The sequence below is a fragment of the Sapajus apella genome, unplaced genomic scaffold, assembly GCF_009761245.1.
Source record: "Sapajus apella isolate SASKATOON/1434 unplaced genomic scaffold, GSC_monkey_1.0 scaffold73, whole genome shotgun sequence".
NCBI lineage: Eukaryota > Metazoa > Chordata > Mammalia > Primates > Cebidae > Sapajus > Sapajus apella.
The window spans coordinates 3,743,918-3,762,922 of record NW_022437013.1 but is presented as its reverse complement, the minus strand read 5'-3'; the positions used below and the strand labels follow the sequence as shown (position 1 = coordinate 3,762,922).

Below are 19,005 nucleotides of genomic sequence, written 5' to 3'. Positions count from 1 at the left end.
CTGGTACCAAAACAGAGACATAGACCAATGGAACAGAACAGAGGCCTCAGAAATAATTCCACACATCTACAACCACCTGATCCTTGACAAATCTGAGAAAAACAAGGAATGGGGAAAGGATTCCCTCTTTAATAAATGGTGTTGGGAAAGCTAGCTCACCATATGCAGAAAGCTGAAATTGGATCCCTTCCTTACACAAAAATAAATTCTAGATGGATTAAAGATTTAAACATGAGACCTAACACCATAAAAACTCTAGAAGATTTATAATCCTTTGGAAACCATCATTCTCAGCAAACTGACAGAAGAGCAGAAGATCAAACACCGCATGTTCTCACTCATAGGTGGGTGTTGAACAATGAGAACACATGGACACAGGGAGGGGAGCACTACACACTGGGGTCAGTTGGGGGGGAAATAGGGGAGGGACGGTGGGGGGTGGGGAGTTGGGGAGAGATAGCATGGGGAGAGATGCCAGATGTAGGTGATGGGGAGGAAGGCAGCAAATCACACTGCCACGTGTGTACCTATGCAACAATCTTGCATGTTCTTCACATGTACCCGAAAACCCAAAATTGCAATAAAATAAATAAATGGAAAAAAAAAAAAAAAACTTTAGAAGAAAACCTAGGCAATACCATTGAGGACATAGGCATGGGCAAGGACTTCATGACTAAAACACCAAAAGCAATGGCAACAAAAGCCAATATAGACAAATTGGATCTAATTAAACTTAAGAGCTTCTGCACAGCAAAAGAAACAATCATGAGAGTGAACCCGCAACTAACAGAATGTGAAAAAATTTTTGCAATCTACCCATCTGACAAAGGGCTAATATTCAGAATCTACAGAGAACTTAAACAAATTTACAAGAAAAAAACAACCCCATCAAAAAGTGGGCAAAGGATATGAACAGACACTTTTCAAAATAAGATATTTATGTAGCCAACAAACATATGAAAAAAAAGTTCATCATCACTGGTCATTAGAGAAATGCAAATCGAAACCACATTGAGATATCACTTCACGCCTGTTAGAATGGTGATCATTTAAAAATCAGGAGACAGCAGATTCTGGAGAGGATATGGAGAAATGGGAACACTTTGACACTGTTGATGGGAGTGTAAATTGATTCAACCATTGTGGAAGACAGTGTGGCGATTCCTCAAGGATCTAGAAATAGAAATTACATTTGACCCAGCAACCCCATTACTGGGTATATATCCAAAGGATTATAAATCATTCTATCATAAAGACACACACACATGTATGTTTATTGTGGCACTGTTCACAATAGCAAATACCTGGAACTAACCCAAATGCCCATCAACGATAGACTGGATAAAGAAGATGTGGCACATATATACCATGGAATACTCTGCAGCCATAAAAAAGGATGAGTTAATGTCCTTTGCAGGGACATGGATGAAACTGGAAACCATCATTCTCAGCAAACGGACACAAGAACAGAAAGCCAACACTGAATATTCTTACTCATAAGTGGGTGCTGAACAATGAGAACACATGGACACAGATAGGGGAACATCACACAATGGGGCCTGGGGGTGGGTGGCTAGGGGGAGGCAGGGAAAGGTCAAAGGGGTTGGGAGATTGGGGAGGGATAGCATTAGAGGAATACCTAAGGGCAATGGATGCAGCAAAACACCACCATGGCACGTGTATACCTATGTAACAAATCTGCATGATCTGCACATGTACCCCAGAACTTACAGAAAGTAAAATATATGTGTGTGTGTGTGTGTGTGTAAAAATCAGCAGGCCAAAGTAGCTAATCAGTAGCTCTTCCTCCTTCCCACCTGTCCCTCTCTTCCCCTGCCCATGCAACCTTCCATCTCTCTGTTGACAGGACACAGGACAGTGGAGAGTAGGTATAATTTGTGCATCCCTGGTGATAATGTTATCAGGCCATATAGCAAAATGAATGAAGTTAGTTATCAGGCAGCTACTATGGAAAGAAGATAGTGAGGAGGAGGAACAAAGACAGAATAAACAACCACTAGTCTCCCCAACCTTTCCTAAAGTGTGCACAATACAACCCAAAGAGATGGCCTTCTAACTAATGAATGAGAAAGGCAGGGAGCATGGAAAGAAAGGATATTTAGTGGTTATTTAGGCTTGGCACTCTCTGGTCTTTCTAATGGAAAGCCAGCAGGCTGCCTTGTGTAGGGAACAATAAAAGTGGCAGAACAAAAGATAATTGCAATTGATCCAGTGTATTGCGTCCCTGAGACTGCACAGGGATCTCCTTTTCATCTTCTAAAATGGTCCTGCAAGGTCCTCACAGGCATCACTGAATTTTATTTAGAGAGCCTGTCACCAACCAAGAGAGCATTTAGTATATAGAACACATGCGTACTCACAAAATCAATATAGGCCATAAATAATGAGCCTTAATCATCTTTCCCTCTCTGATTCCAAGGGATATGGCAGGAAAAGTGGCAAGCAAACTGGTGAGAGCACAGGATCCCCAGGCTTCCTATGTCTGTGATCTAACCTCTGACTCATTCTGTTGCCTTCAGCAAAGTCATTTACTTTCTGATAGAATGAAATTTGGGCAGTTTTAAAATTCATAATTTCTCATGAAATCAACCAGCAGAATTGCAGGGCTTCTTCAGTTCCCCATAGCTTCTCTGTAGTCATCTTGTCAGTTTCAATTTTTCTCCCATTCCTCTACTCCCTGTCCTACCACAAGGTGGGATAATGGTGAGGTAAGAAGGAGAAAAAGGGTTCAGGGTAATTGGAGGCAGGGAAAGGTCAAAACGTGGCTCCTTCCTAGTAGATGTCAGCCCTCTCTATTGTTATGGAAGGAAGGTGGGGCCTCGATGGAGTAGGATGGAGGGAGAAGTTGTGAGCAGGGTGCCTTATGTACGTTCAGAAAGAAAAGCATCATAGAGGCCTCTGGGTAATATAAAATATGTATATCATAGTTGAGATGTGGAAATAAACATTACTTCCTTTAAGTCTCTAGTTTATTACTGCAGAAATAATTCTTGCGATATCTCAGGTGGTACTCTAAGGAAATAATGGTCTCGTAGTGTCCTCTAAGCTCATATGATGGAAGAATCCTCCCTACATCCATAGAAGAGGTGCTTTCCCATGAGATGGGACACTTTTTGGACTTTCTGGGTCTACTGTCCTCTCTACATAGGAGTTTTCTGGCCAATATCAAACAGATGGGCCAGAAAATGAAATGCCAAGTGTTTTACCTGTCAGCCTATCAGTGGAAAAGGGACACTAGAGAGCCAGTACCTCAGATTTGTCTAGAGCTTTATGCTTTTCCTAGCACATTCACATACTTTCTTGTATCTGGTTTTTACACCCACCCTGTGAACTGTGAAGTTGGCAGGACACCCTGTGAAGTTGTTACCTTGCACAAATGTGCCAATTAAGGTACTGAAGAGAGAAATTACTTCTCTAGGGTCACAGAGCTAGTCAATGATAAAGATCTAGAATCGAAGTCATCTGACTCCTGCTTTTATGCACATCTAACACTTACTTACCTCATTTCCTATCTATGGGGTTACTGCCTGGACAGGAGTATCCTCACAGAATTCAGTGGGCTAATAATTGGAGAGATTAGCCTCTCTTTAGCATCCTGCCACACCCTACTTCACATCAGAAGTGCCAGCTAGCTTGAACTTCTTGTGTCCTCACTCCCAAACACCTGTGTTTAGTTTTCACTCTTCTGCTAACCTTTCTGAGCTTTGTTATGGGCACACCAATAGCTCCAAACAAATGATTCTTCTGCCCTCCTTCATTTCCCCAGTAAAATTGCAACTCGAGGCTTGACACCCCCAGAACCTCTTTAAAATGACCTGAGGCTTAAAGGCCTGGATAAAAAGACAGAAATTGGGGGAAAATATTTGCCTGATATATTTCAATTATTTTTTCCTAAACAGGAACATACAGCTGGCTCATTTTCATCCATCAGTTCTCAGCTCAAATGTCACCTTCTCAAAGAGACATTCCCTGAGCAACAAACTTAAAGTGTACTTCTTTATTACTCTATTTTTTTATCATACCAATTATTGCAAATAAATAATTATTAATGGATTTTCTCTATTTGCCTATTCTTAGGCTATCGCAGTAGAATCAAAGCCCATTGAGGTTAGAGACTTTGTCTTGTTCACTATTGTAGTTTTACAGGTCAGTCCTAGAGTCTGGCACAAAATAGGTGTACAATCAATTTTGTAGAAGAAATTAATTGAAGACCCAAAGATAGATATGAAACTGAGGGGAGCCTCAACAATATTACCTACCACTTTTCAAGCATATCATTAAATATTAATAACTGCATGATGAGATAGGTTCCATTACTATTTCCATTTTATATATTGGGAAACAGGCTCACCAAAGTGAAAAACTTTGTCTAAGGATGTACAGCTAGAAACTGGTGGACTACAATTCAAATCTGGACAGGGCTGCCTTTAATGCCAACTTCTTAACCACTGAGATATACTGTCTTTTTGGGAAGTGCACTGGCATCAGGAAGGTTCCTGCAAAATGAGTGGAAACAGAAACAGAGCTTGAACAGGGATTTGAGATTTTGAAGAACAGATCCTTGCATATAGGCCTTTGATTGCCCAGGTTTCTCTTTTGCTTGTTTCCTGTAGGAAAAAAACGCAGCTTTTTCTGCTTCAGAAGTGACCTTTTAGAGATCCTGCATTCAGCTGTGCATTCATATACTGCACAATTCTGTGAGCACCATTCATAGCAGATATGGTACTCCTGAATCTCACTGAACTGCTTGTCACCTTTACTGGGCATCTTCAGAGATGTACATTAAGCCTTTAAGTCAAGGAGGCACAGATTGTTCTTCCAGCCTGTGTCTTTCCATTGGGGAGTGAGGGAACCTCATCCATAATATGGTGAGAATGGTGGTTTTTGCTGAGCTCAACTTGCAGTTTTCAGAAATAATGCACTAAGCCAATCAGGACTTCATTTCTGAGCCTGGATGAAGATAGAGGTATGCCTTATCACTTGGGACATGGGAAAAGCTGCAGGTCTGTCCCCGGCTGGAATTGTTACTGGTCTCATGTACTCAGATAGTCATAATGTTTGTTTTCTAACTTCCTACCTCACTTATCAGAAGCTAATTTTTAACTTCCCAAGCCGTACTTCCATTTCCTAGATAGCTTCTGAAAATCACTTCAGGGGTCACTAGACCTGAGTTCCCTCTCATCTAATTACTTGCACATAGCAGACTCACAAGTTCTTATGGAAAGAAAGAATGAATGAAAAAAACCACACCTGCTTTGAAACCCTAGGCAAGTCTTGGAAGTCTGTTTCCTCATCTGTAACATTGAGATAATAGTGCCTACTTTCACAGAGCTCTTGTGAGGATCAGATAATATATTATGGAAATGTGCTTTGGAAAGTATAAAGCACTGTATTAACTGTAATTATGAAATATATCATCTGGGTAGATTTTCTTTTCATTAGATAATGCCCCTACCCATTACCATAGAAATTTATTGATCTACAAACACTAAACATTTGCAATTGATATAAATTGACATTATGTTTTTTTTTTTTTTTTTTTTTTTTTTTTTTTTTTTTTTTTTTTTTTTTGTTTGTTTGTTTGTTTTTTTTTTTTTTGAGATAGAGTCTCACTCTGTCACCAGCCTGGAGTGCAGTGACACGATCTCTGCTCACTGCAACTTCTGCCTCCCAGTTTCAAGTGATTCTCCTGCCTCAGCCTCCTGAGTAGCTGAAACTACAGGTGCATGCCACCATGCCCAGCTAATGTTTGTATTTTTAGTAGAGATAGGTTTCACCATGTTGGCCAGGATGTTCTCCATGTCTTGACCTCGTGATTCACCCGCCTTGGCCTCCCAAAGTGCTGAGATTACAGGTGTAAGACACCACGCCTGGCTGACATTATGTGTTTTTTAACACAGCTGACAAACTATAGATCAGAGATTTCCCCAGCCTTTTCTCTATCAATCAGTGAAAAGGTATTTATTGAATATCTACTATATGCACCATATTTTACCAGGCATGAGAGGACTATAGAGAAAACCTAAAGCAGAGCCCTTGTCTTCACAGAGTTTTAGTCCTCAAAAGTTGAAAATAGACATATTTTGAAGCAACTAGAGTAGGAGGGTGTAAACTATGGTTTGCAGGCCAAATTTGGACTGCCACCTGATTTTGTGTTGCCCATGAGCTAAGATTGACTTTTTACATTATTAAGTGATTGAAAAAATAAAACTATTTTTGACACTTGAAAATTATATGAACCTCAAATTTCAGTGTCCATAAGTAAATTTTTATTGGCACATAGCCATGCCCATTCATTTATGTACTGCCTATGACTGATTTTGTATTATAATGGGTAGTTGAGTCAGAGTCCACAAAGCCTAAGACACTCACTATCTGGCCCTTTACAGGCAGCATTTGCTACCCCCTGAACAAGAGGACAGTAAACTTAGGTTTAGTTAGCTTTGTCAGTTGTTCTGTCTTCATTTTAAAATATTCTGGGAGGTCGTATGCATTAGCAATTAATTAATTTGTCCATTCAATAAATATTAAATGAAAGCCTACTATGGGCCAGAAAGTGTATCCAAGTTAAGAATGGAGAGATTTTAACATAAAATATCTCTAAGTTGATTAGTGAGCCTGTATGAAATGTATGAAATAAGGTATTAAAAGAAAAACCCTGTGGTATAACCTCCTAGAATATCCATCGGGCAATGGAAACTTCCCTATACCCCAAGAATCTTTAGGGCCAGGGCAGTGGGAGCTTTGATGGAATCAGTTGAGATGATTCTAATCACACTAGTACAAACCTTCTTTAATAATTGGTGTTGATTTTCTAATGAATGAGGAGGCCTACAGTACTTTCTTTCCTTATACTCTGGGAAATTCCCAATGTGCTACATTTATTACGAAGGGCTTTGAGATAAATAAATTCCTTGACAAATCTTTGTGATTAGCTCATAATTTTATAGACCCAGGAATTCTGTAAGTTCAAATACTCAGGGAGAAATTGGAATAGAGAACAAAACAGAGGAAAGAGCAAAATCCTGTGAGAAAAGAGAGAAATACAATGTCTTTTACCGCTCACATTTTTACTCTTAGATTTTTTTCTATTTCCTCTTTTAAAGAAAAGCAGATTTACCTTGACAGCTGAGATAATGTAATTTTGCTGTCAGATCTCAAGTATAAGTCAGTGTAATACAGTGGGTTGTAACCTCTGGTGCTCCACTGGGTATTTTGACCTCTGTGTTATAGCTAAAGGACACCTCCTTGCCCATTCTGCCTCTCACATTGAGCCAGGCTATGGCACAGGTCTTCAGTGACCACAGGAGGAGAGAGAGGCCTTATTAATATTAATAACTCAGAACTCACGTTTAGTTTTTAAAGTCAAGTTTCTCAGAAACAGATAATGTTTGTATCTCTTAGCTTTCTAGTCAACTGATTCCTGGTGCCCAGAACAAGGATTATGGGAATAAGGCAGAAGCCAAGAAGAACCACACCCTCAGACAATGACTTTTGGACCATGGACATTTGACTTGTCTACAAATGTTGTTTGTATCCTATGAAGAAAGCATTCAGAGACCAATTTAAGTAGGAAGGCTAAGTAATCCCCAAGGATCAATTCTTTTTTTTTTTTTTTTTAACTTTTGTTTTAGGTTCAGGGGTACCCGTTGGTTGGCACCACCCTTCAGAGTGTTGTGGACAGGGGTCCAGGAACACCACAAAGAGCAATACTTTCTGAACCTCAACTCTGATATTTTTTGAAATAAAAACATAGTCATTTTTATCTCAGGAGTATCCATGGGTAATTCTTATTTTATGTAGAGGGCAAAGGCACCTTTGGCTTGGGGATTGTTAAACGGACCTGACTGTTTGCAAAATTGTGATGATGGTGGCATTTTCCTTCAGTGCCTCCAATCTCTTTTTCTTGTTGTCCCTTCCTCAGCATTCCTCAGGCACATTTGCCTTATGATATCTCTCACTTGCTTGGCCATATAGGAAAACCTGATCTTAATAAGGGACTGGACATACTCATTTACACTGAGTCCTGAGTGACCTACTCATAGCTCAAAGCATACTTGCATTATAACTGAGGGAAAATCTTAAGGTAAGGAATTTCTGGATGATTGTGAGAGGATACCTGTGAACCTTTTGAGATGCTAAGCTCTATGTATGTTTGCTGATATATGCTTTTTTCTTGTTCATGTTCATCAGATTATTAAAGAAGTCTGTGACCCGTAAAAGGTTAAGGGCAGCCTAAAGGTAAAGAAACAAAATGCAAATAGTAAAATTTGAAACTGTTGTTCCATAATTGGAGAGTCCATGTGGACTCCATGAGAACAGGGACCCAGCTTGCCTTATTCACCTACAACCTATTGTATTCCCACCGCCAAGAATGTAGTGTGGCACAGAGTAGTGCCTCAATACATGTTTATTAAGTTATTAAGTTTATTCATTTATCCATACAATAGATATTTATTCAATTGTTAATTTATTGTTAAGTGAATGAATGAAAGAGTAAAGAATATCTATCAGCCAGCAGATGGGGAGAGGTATTCTTTAGGCATTGGAACCTTACTGGCATAGTTGGTCTTGTTTCTGAGTTACCCAAGATAGAGTCTTCATGACAATTACTGATGTTCCTGATGAACATCCCAGCTGAGTCTGGGATCCAGAGGAGTAGCTCACATATCTGCCCTGTTTTGTTGCCATTTAGGACAGGGACAGAAAATCTACATCTTTTCATTTGTCCTCATCCCATTTCCACTTGCATCGTCAGTCACCAAAATCATTAGCAGGTAGAAGCAGGTATCAAAGGATGTTGCTGCTGTTGGAAGCAGAGACTGCTGCTCGGCACAGACCTGACAAAGTACGCTGAGAATTTTGTGGTAAAGAGGTCTCATCCCCAGCAGATGCAGCCTCTCAGACAGCTTGCTGACAAAACCAGGAGCAGGCATTGATGCAGAATTACCAAGAAGCCTGTTGCTTTCTCAAACCACCAGGGGGAGGGCCAGGCCAGGCCCAGGGAGGATAGGGAGGTCTGTCTGAAAAGTCAGCCTTTGGTGCCCCCTGCAGCGTTTGCAGAGAGAATGTTCCTTCCTCCTACCCTGAAGCTGGATATTGTACAGTCCATTTACTAGTGTGAGTATAATGTCAAGAGAGGCTTTAGGCATGCAAAGAGTTGTCTGGCAAAGAACAGGGCTGAGATGTCTCAAGACAGGATGTGTTAGTTCAATGAGGAATTCTTGTCATGCAAATAAGCTCGGTAGTGCTGACTTGTTTACTCCCCGTGTCTGTGTTTGTCTGCTTGCTTATTTGGGGAGGCTGGAAGTATTAGGGGCAGAGTTGAGAAGAAACTGCATGAGTGAAATTGGCTGGACACACTAAAGGAGAAAAAGTGAGCTAGTCGGTGTGTGTTGGGGGTGGTGATAGGGAGTCTCAGCTTAGGAAATAAGTCGCTGTGTGTCCAAAGCCAAGGGAAATGGTACTTAAAGGATAAACAGTCAGCAAGTTAGTCAACCAAGGGGAAAGGTGAAGCCAGGGAAGTCTGAGGTGGGGCAGGAGTCTGGTATGGCTTGTGTATCAGGGCCTGGGGGCTTGAGATGCAGGCAGGAAAGGAGGCAGTGAGATATCTCTGTTACTTTGGGTCAGACCTTATTAAGAGTGTGCCCTTGGCCGGGTGTGGTGGCTCATACCTGTAATCCTAGCACTTTGACAGGATGAGGTGGTCGGATCACTTAAGCTCAGGAGTTTGAGACCAGCCTGTACATGGTGAAACCCCATTTCTACAAAAAATAGAAAAATGAGCTGGGCATGGTGACTTGGCACCTGTGGTCCCAGCTACTTGGGAGGCTGAGGCTGGAGGATTGCTTGAGCCGGGAAGTGGAGGTTTCAGGGAGCTGAGATTGTGCCACTGCATTCTAGCCTGAGTAACAGAGCAAGACCCTGTCTCAAAAAAAAAAAAAAAAAAAAAGTGTTCCCTTGGGCAAGTCACTTTTATCTCTGTGCCTCTTTTCTCACCCATAAAATGTTGTTAATAATAGTACCTACCATATAAGGTTAGTGTGAGAATTTAATGAGATAACTTGTATGAAGTGTTTTGTATAGTGTTTGGCACATAAATGCTTAAGAATTGGTAGTTATTATAGTAGCTATAACAGTAATAGATAGAAAGTACTTAGTCAGTTCCTGGCATTTAATAAAGACTTGTCTATATGCTAGATATTGTTATTTATTACATTCATATTACTGACTTCTTTAAGCCTTAGTGAATGAGAAGGAGCTCAGTTTGGGCCTAGAGGAGGGGCCTGGGGCTTTTCTAGGTCAGATAGTCTAGGGTTCTGTGCTGAGTCAGGTAGACTACAATGTGAGGGCCCGGATTTGGGATGTGGGAAGACACATGAACACAACTCATCTCCTTGTATTATTTTTCTAAAGGTAGGCTCTGTACTTTGTCATGCAGTTCCTAGAGATGTCACTACTGTATTTGCTTCTCCTCATTTTTGGGGCAAATTCCTTGTTGGGGCAGGGAGGAGTTCACTGCCTATTGCAAAGATAGTTTCCTCGGGGATTAAAGTATGGGAGGCAGAGAAGACGGGAGCCAATCTTTACAGTGTTGCTGCCTTTAATAAACACTAGGCCAATCCCTGCTGGTGTACAAGCTATTTCCTTGCAAAAAAAAATGAGATTTGATACCCCATCCTCACTTTTCTGTCTTTCCAAATCTGACCTATTCTTTAGGTCTCAGTTCAATTTGTAGTTCCCAAATGTAACTCAGAACAATTCAATCAGATACATGTTGGTTGGGGTGCAGCCAGGAAAACAGAAATCACTCTAGGGCTTGCTTTCTTTCTTTTTCCTCCCTCCCAACCTACCTACCTACTTCCTTCCTTCCTTCCTTTCTTCCTTCCTTCCTTCCTTCTTCCTTATTTTTGAGACAGAGTCTTGCTCTGTCACCCAGGCTGGAGTAGAGTAGCACAATCTCAGCTCACTGCAACCTCCACCTCCTGGGTTCAAGTGATTCTTGTGCTTCAGCCTCCCGAGTAGCTGGAACTACAGGAATTCTCTACCACACCCAGCTCATTTTTGTATTATTTGTAGAGACAGTGTTTCACCATGTTGGCCAGGCTCGTCTCAAACTCTAACTCCTGGTTGCAAGTGATCCACCTGCCTTGGCCTTCCAAAGTGCTGAGATTATAGGCATGAGCCACAGCATCCAGCCCACTCTAGGACTTTTAAATCTAGATTTAATACAAGGATTGGTTACACAGATGATGTAAGAGCTGACAAGTTAAAAAGGGAATAATGAGACAACCCAGAGATTAGCAACAGCAGGAAGCCCCGCTTATCCCCGGAGTTTGAGGGTCAACAGGAAGAGGTAGTGTTCCTAGAGCCAAGACTAGTGCACTCTGGCTGGAGTTTGAGCCAAGATGGGGAGTCTCTGCAAAAGCTGGGACCAAGTAGGGAGGAGATGCCTGATGGTATTTGTAGGTGAGCCCCAGAGGAGCTACAGCTGCTATTGGAGGCACCACAATAAGTGAGGTTGGGATGGGGAAGAAATAGTCTAGCTTCTCCCTTCCTTCTACCATCTGATTGGTTGAATCTGCTCAAACACCAAAGGGTAAAGGATTGTGACAAACGTGGTTTTCTTGATACAAGAAACAGGCAGGGAACAGATATGAGAGTAAGCAACAAATGAAAAGCTTAGTTATCTTCCCCATTTTACAGAGAAGTCAAATGAGGCAGAAAGAGGTCAAGTTGCCCAAAACCACAGTAAGTGGCTGTCCAGTTTTCAAATACAGGCAGTCTGACTACTCTTGAGCCCATACTCTCTGAAATCACTGCTACTATACTCATGACAATAGTGCTATTGTTATTTTACTCATGTCAGACTTTCCCCTCTAAACTAGACTTCAAGCTCCCTAACGGTATCAACTGTGTCTTTCCCTTTAAACCACTTACAGCACCTAGCTCTTGTCTCTCTTACAGAATCTACCAGAAAATGTAAATTGTTGACTGAAATGAGATTATCAGCAGGTGTTCATAGATTCCACATTACCCAAGGGAGGAGGGCACTATTAAAATGTCCTCCATAGTTCTGAATGTTTTTTTTTTTTTTTTTTTTTCCTCCCCAGTGAAATGTAGTAACCCTTGATCAGATTTCAGACAATGGTTTGGCAACAGGGAAAAGCACAAGCTGAAATGAGGAAAACACCTAGATTGCTTCAGGGCATCCCAAAGGGAAGAGACGGTTATTAAAATTTGAAATGGCTTTGCTCCAACGTCATGATATTCCTACAGCTTGAACTGAGCAACTCCTTCACCTGATTAGAGACTATACCATTCCTTAGACTTACTGTAGCTTCCATAGTTTGGACTATTCAGTGGAAGTAAAAGCTAGCAGCGTTTATGTTTTGTTCTGTTTTCTTAAGAGATGACTCTTGGGAACTGAGATACAGACAGTGGGTATGTTGATGAAGCATCAGTGATTCTTATCCTGGAAGAAATTAAAGCAGATATTGGGTTCTTCATCCCTTCAGGATTATAATGAGCCCTTTTATCACCAGAACTGATAGAACAAGGAGACTGAACAGTTCAGAGCTGTGATAACATGAGGAAAGGAAAGACGGTGTGTTAGGGCCCTTGTAGTGAACATACATTTGTGGTGCTTGTTGCCCTCAAGGTAAGTGTCAACATGATAATGTAGAGGTCCTGTGTGTGGGTCTTGGGGTTAGACTACCTCAATTTAAATCCAGACTGTACCACTTACTAGCACATGTCTTATTAGCATACTGGGAATAACATAGTATTATAATACAATACATTATCTTGATTTTTCTCCCATCCCTCTTGCTGTTCTGTCTTAGACTCTGGATAATCCATCCTCATTTTTCCAACTTCTAAATATCAGAGTGCCCCAGATTTCATTTTCAGATCTCTTTTCTTTTCTTCTCACACTCACTCCTTTAGTGATCTCGTCTAGTTCCATGGCTTTAGATACTATGAGTATGTTGGCAACTCCCAAATCTCTATTGCCAGCCTGGACCTCTCCTCCAGACTTGTAGACCCCTGCCTACTCAATGCCTCTACCTGGATGTCTAATAGGCATCTCCAATTCCACATGTCTAAAAGTCAACTCTGGATTTCTGTCTCATCTCCCTCCCCCACCAGGCCTGCTCCTTTCCTACTCTTCCCCATCTCAGTAATGAACAGCTCCACCCTTCCAGTTACTCAGACCAAAAATCTGGATGACATTCTTCACTACTCTCTTTTGCTCACACTTCACATCCAATCCAGTTCAAACTATATCCAGAATCTGACCACTTCTTATCACTGCCATCATGACCAACCTCGCCAAAGCCACCATCAGCTTTTGTCTGGGTTAGTACAATGCTCTCATAATTGCACTCTGTTTTTGCCCCAATCCCACTCTGGTCTATTTCCAATCAGACACAGCAATCTTACTAAAATACAAGTTAGATCATATACCTCTTCTGCTCAAAACTCTCCCATGGCTCCCTATCATGCTTAGAATAGAAGCCCAAATCTTTCCAATGGTCCATGAGGCCCTATGTTATCTGTCACTCACTCCCATTACCTCTCTGACTCCATCTCCTACTTCCCTCTTCTCTCTTGGTTACTCCACTCCAGTCATACTGGCCTTCACAAGGCTAAAGTTAAGGGGTCAATGTGGCTGAGCTCTTATTGGGAGGCTCTGGAGAAGAATCTGCTTCCAAGTTCATTTGTGTTGTTTATAGAATTCATTTCTATAGTGAGAGCTGGTGACCCCTTTCATCTCCTGCACACTGCCTGAATTTCTTACTACTTGCCTCACTCCATATTCAAGCCAGCAATGCACATCAAATCTTCCTTGTGTTTCAGATTGCTGACTGATATGGTTTGGCTGTGTCCCACCCAAATCTCATATTGAATCATAATCCCCATAATCCCCATGTGTCATGGGAGGGACCCAGACCCAGTGGGAGGCAATTAAATCATGGGGGCAGTTCCGCCCCATGCTGTTCTCATGATAGTGAATGAGTTCTCATGAGATCTGATGGTTTTATAAGCATCTAGCATTTCTCCTGTTGGCACTCATTCTCTCTCCTGATGCCTTGCGAGGAGGTGCCTTCTACCATGATTGTAAGTTTCCTGAGGCCTCCCAGCTATGCGGAACCTGAGTCAATTAAACCTCTTTTCCTTATAAATTACCCAGTCTTGGGTATTTCTTCACAGCAGCATGAGAATGGACTAATACAGTAAATTCATACCAGGAGTGGGGCACTCCTGTAAAGATACCTGAGAATGTGGAAGCAGCTTTGGAACTGGGTAATGGGCAGAGGTTGGAACAGTTTGGAGGGCTCAGAAGAAGAAAGGAAAATGTGGGAAATTTGGGAACTTCCTAAAGACTTGGAGGGCTCAGAAGACAAGAGGATGTGGGAAAGTTTGGAACTTCCTAGAGACATATTGAATGGCTTTGACCAAAATGCTGATAGTGATATGGATGATGAAGTCCAGGCTGAGATGAGGAACTTATTGGGAATGGGCATAAAGGTAACACTTGCTTTACTTTAGCAAAGAGACTGGTGGCATTTTGCCCCCGCCCTAGAGATCTGTGGAACTTTGAACTTGAGAGAGATGATTTAGGATATCAAGTGGAAGAAATTCATAAGCAGCAAAGCATTCAATAGGAAGCAGAGCATAAAAGTTTGGAAAATTTGCAGCCCGAAAATGTGATAGAAAAGAAAAATCTATTTTTTGGGGAGAAATTAAAGCCAGCTGCAGAAATTTGCATAAGCAATGAGGAGGCGAATCTTAATCACCAAGATAATGGGGCAATGGGGAAAATGTCTCCTGGGCATGTCAGAGACCTCACAGAAGCCTCTCCCATCACAGACCCAAAGGCCTAGGAGGGAAAAATGGTTTCCTGGGCTGTGCCCAGGGCTCCTGCTGCTGTGTGCCACCTAAGGACATGGTACCCTATTTTCCAGCCACTCTAGCCATGGCTAAAAGGTGCCAAGGTACAGCTTGGGCTGTGGCTTCAGAGGGTACAAGCCCCAAACCTTGACAGCTTCCATGTGGCGTTGGTCCTGCGGGTGGGCATAAGACAAGAACTGAGGTTTGGGAACTTCCACCTAGATTTCAGATGATGCATGGAAATGCCTGGATGTGCAGGCAGTGGTGTGCTGCAGGGGCAAAGCCCCCTCATGGAGATCCTCTGCTAGGGCAGTGCAGAAGGGAAATGTGGGGTGGGAGCCCCCACACACAGTCTCCACTGGGGCACTGCCTAGTAGAGCTGTGAGAATAGGGTCACCATCTTCCAGACCCCAGAATGTTAGATCCACTGACAGCTTGTACCATGTACCTGAAGAAGCCACAGACACTCAACACCAGCCTGTGAAAGCAGCCAGGATGGAGGGCTGTACCCTGCAAAGCCACAGAGGTGGAGCTGCCCAAGGCCATAGAAGCCCACCACTTGCATCAGTGTAACCTGGATGTGAGACACAGAGTCAAAGGAGATCATTTTGAAACTTTAAAGTTTAATGACTGCCCTATTGAATTTTGGACTTGAATGAGTCCTGTAGCCCCTTTGTTTTGGCCAATTTCTCCCATTTGGAATGGGTGTATTTACACAATTCCTGAACCCTCATTGTATCTAGGAAGTAACTATCTTGTTTAGTTACTTGAGCTCATAGGCAGAAGGGACTTGCCTTGTCTCAGATGAAACTTTGGTCTTGGACTCTTCGGTTAATGCTGGAATTAGTTAATACTTTAGGGAACTGTTGGAAAGGCATGATTGTATTTTAAAATGTAAGGACTTGAGATTTGGAAGGGGCCAGGATGGAATGATATGGTTTGACTGTGTCCCCACCCAAAATCTCATCTTGAATTTTAATCCAAATTATAATCCCCACATGTTGGCAGAAGGGCCTCCTGGGAGGTGATTAGATCATGGGAGCAGTTCCCCCATGCTGCTCTCATGATAGTGAGTTCTCATGAGATCTGATGGTTTTATAAGGATCTCTTCCTCCTTCCCTCTTGCTCTCTCTCACCTGCTAGCATGTAAGATCTGTGTGCTTTTCCTTCTGCTACCAATTGGAGAAAACTCTGCTTCTAAGACTCATGTGATTAGATTAGGCCTACCTGGATAATCTCCCTGAATACTAACTTTAATTACATCTGCAAAATCCCTTTCACCATGTAATACAATGTAATCACAAGTGTGATATCTCTTCATATTCATAGTCTTGATGATTAGAGTGGGAAACCTAGGGGGAGCATTTTAGGGTTTTGCCTACTGTAGTGATATTCAAACTATTTAAGAAACCAGTAAATCCAAATGGAGGCCAGTTATAGTTCTGGAACAGAGTCCTAGATTCTACTGGCTGTTCCAGATGTTGCCCCTTACTTGCTGGATTGTAGGGAGGTCTGGGTGTGTCCCAGGAGGTACAACTGGAGAGGTAGCTATTTACCAAATGGTATGGAAATATTTCAATATTTTAACAGTTGAGTAGCCATATCAGTGCATAGCAGCTGGTTATCAGTCCTGGTTAGAGGGTTAAAAATCATGGTATAGTGTGTGAAGTGCTGCTTTGAGAGTCTCTGCTTTGATAGTCTCGGCTTTGAGAATCTGAGGTTGGTCCTAGATGACTGGATGTGGGTAGGGAGACCACCTGCCCTTCTTGACATTAAGATGGTATGCAACAGCCCTCTCTAGTCTTTCCTGCTATCTTGTGGTACCAGGTTTGTTTGGATGAATGTCTTCATTTGCATCAATGTCTGGGAGACTCCATTAATCATCTGGGCCTCCAAATGCTGCCACCCTAAGGGAGACAACCAATTATATATATCTGGACTCTCCCCAAGCCATCCAGCAGCTGTGGTTCAGTGAGGCAAGTACTTTTTACTTACTTTCAGCATTAGAACAAATACTCCACAGCAGCCAAAGAAACCAAGGGTTCTTATTAACTTACTGAATGAGGCTTTATCACAGACGATTATGAGCACTATAATTGGAAAGACTAATCTCAGGCAACAGAGATGTCCATTGTGGGTGGGGTAGGGGGTAGGAATAGGGCCTAAGGTAATGAACTTTGTGGGATTGATCTTATATCTTCCACCTAATATTTTTTAATGGATGAATCTGATTAAAATGGCACCAAGGGCAGCTTGCTTGATGGAGTTTGTGCCTATACATCAGTGACAGCAGTGACAAGATAGATGTATTTTAAAAACTGTCATTGAGAGTAATCAGGAGATTGAGGGAGATATAAGAATAAAAGGAGAAGTAAATCACTGCTAATTGCTAATAACAATAATAATATACACTATGACCAGCTTCACCTGCTGATGCTGGGACCACAGAGCATAGGCTTGGAAGGATTCCTTTTTCACTTTATCTTAAGCATAACTCTATACACTACTGAGGTGGAGCCTCCTCTGACATGGAAATACAAATTGCTACAGAGCTGTATGTCCACATTACCAGCAGCTCTGAATCCTGCATGGAACGTTGACAAAGAGCTTAACCCTTCAAGGGATTGGTTTTGCCTGGTGTTCTGGAGCACTGTCCTAGAATGTACACAAAATAGATTCACAGTGAGGCATATTGACAACTCAGTCCCTACCTAGACTGAATCAGCCTGTGATATGTTTTAAAATAGGAGAAATTTGTCTTCAGCAGTTTCCCTTTCTGTAACCTTTCCCCCTATATCAAGCACCTTGTACAAATTGTGTTCAGTACTGAAGCAGAGCTGTTGCAAATGAAATTAAATCTACCTTCTGGTCCTTACCAATTAAGCAGATCCAGATATTTTTGGAGTCAGGTTGTCCAGTATCAGGATTCCACTGAATCTATTTCCAAGTGGTAAAAACACACTCCCATAATATCCAAAAACAGCAAAGATATTATTCAGAATAGTTGGCCATGAGTTCAGATTTATGAGATGGCATAGACCCCATTTAAGCCATCTACCATTGGCTCCCTCCCAAGCCAACAAGTTTCCTTTGGGTGCAGCCGTAGGTGGCATTAAAACAAAACTTACTAGGTGATGATGAGAGCTGGTGGTGATTTCACCCTTCCTAGAAATTGTCACTGAGCTCAGTGAGAAGGACCACAACCCTACATTAGGTGACAAGAAAATCTCTCCCTTTTCTACTATGCCTTTGCATGAATATTGCCATTTTGGCAGAGGTGAAGGATAGAATGCCAGGCAGATGGGATGAAAAAGTCAACTCCTGAGATTCTATGCCTCCCTCTCCCCCTCAAAGAGATAGACTAGCAGTGAACACAAGTCATTTCAGAGTTCTTGGCCTAGTTGTTTGAATGAGGGGGAATAAATGAATAGAACTGAATTATATTTCATTTCAAATGCGATAGAAGAACATGATTTCAGAGCCAGAAAGGACCTTGTGAGCCTATCCTGTTAATCTGTAGGCACCCAGACTCATAGGATGTCAGAGCTGGAAATGTTATTAAAAACCATTGATTTCAAAACCCTCACTTTTTGGACGAAGAGACTGAGGCTCAAGAGGGGAAAGTAAGTTACTAAAGGCACACAATTATAAATGACAGAGCAAGGATCACAGTCCCTGGTTTATCAACTTCAAATCTTTTTTTTTCCCCACGATATCCCCTCCCTTCCCTATCACCTAAATGCTTAATACCTAAACTATCCTAGCAGACAATTTTATATCCTAATTTTTTAAACTCTCCAATAACAGAAATTCTATAGACCCACCTGTGAGAATATATTTATTTCATTGACATTTATAGCTAGGAATTTCTCCCAAATATGTAACTCAAAAGTCTCCTACTCCATTCCTTGTTGGTTCTGTCCTTAGTGAAAATGGATCATAAACATTCACTAATACCAATAATATTTAAGACATGGACAATGTGTGTGCATGTACATATATATATATATATATATATATATGTATGTATATATGTATATTTACACACACATATACATACATATATATGTTTATGTAACAAATAATTTG

General features: G+C 41.6%; 2 protein-coding genes across 2 annotated transcripts in view; one reads left to right on the top strand and one right to left on the bottom strand.

The window, feature by feature from the left end:
• ALG13 (ALG13 UDP-N-acetylglucosaminyltransferase subunit) overlaps positions 1-7,786 on the top strand; it is a 128,802-nt gene extending 121,016 nt beyond the window's left edge. The window contains exon 28 of the transcript XR_004260617.1: positions 7,426-7,786. The gene's annotated coding sequence lies outside the window, so the exon portion shown is untranslated. The remainder of the gene's footprint in view (positions 1-7,425) is intronic.
• Positions 1-19,005, bottom strand: part of TRPC5 (transient receptor potential cation channel subfamily C member 5) — a 289,234-nt gene that overhangs the window by 32,700 nt on the left and 237,529 nt on the right. The window lies entirely within an intron of this gene.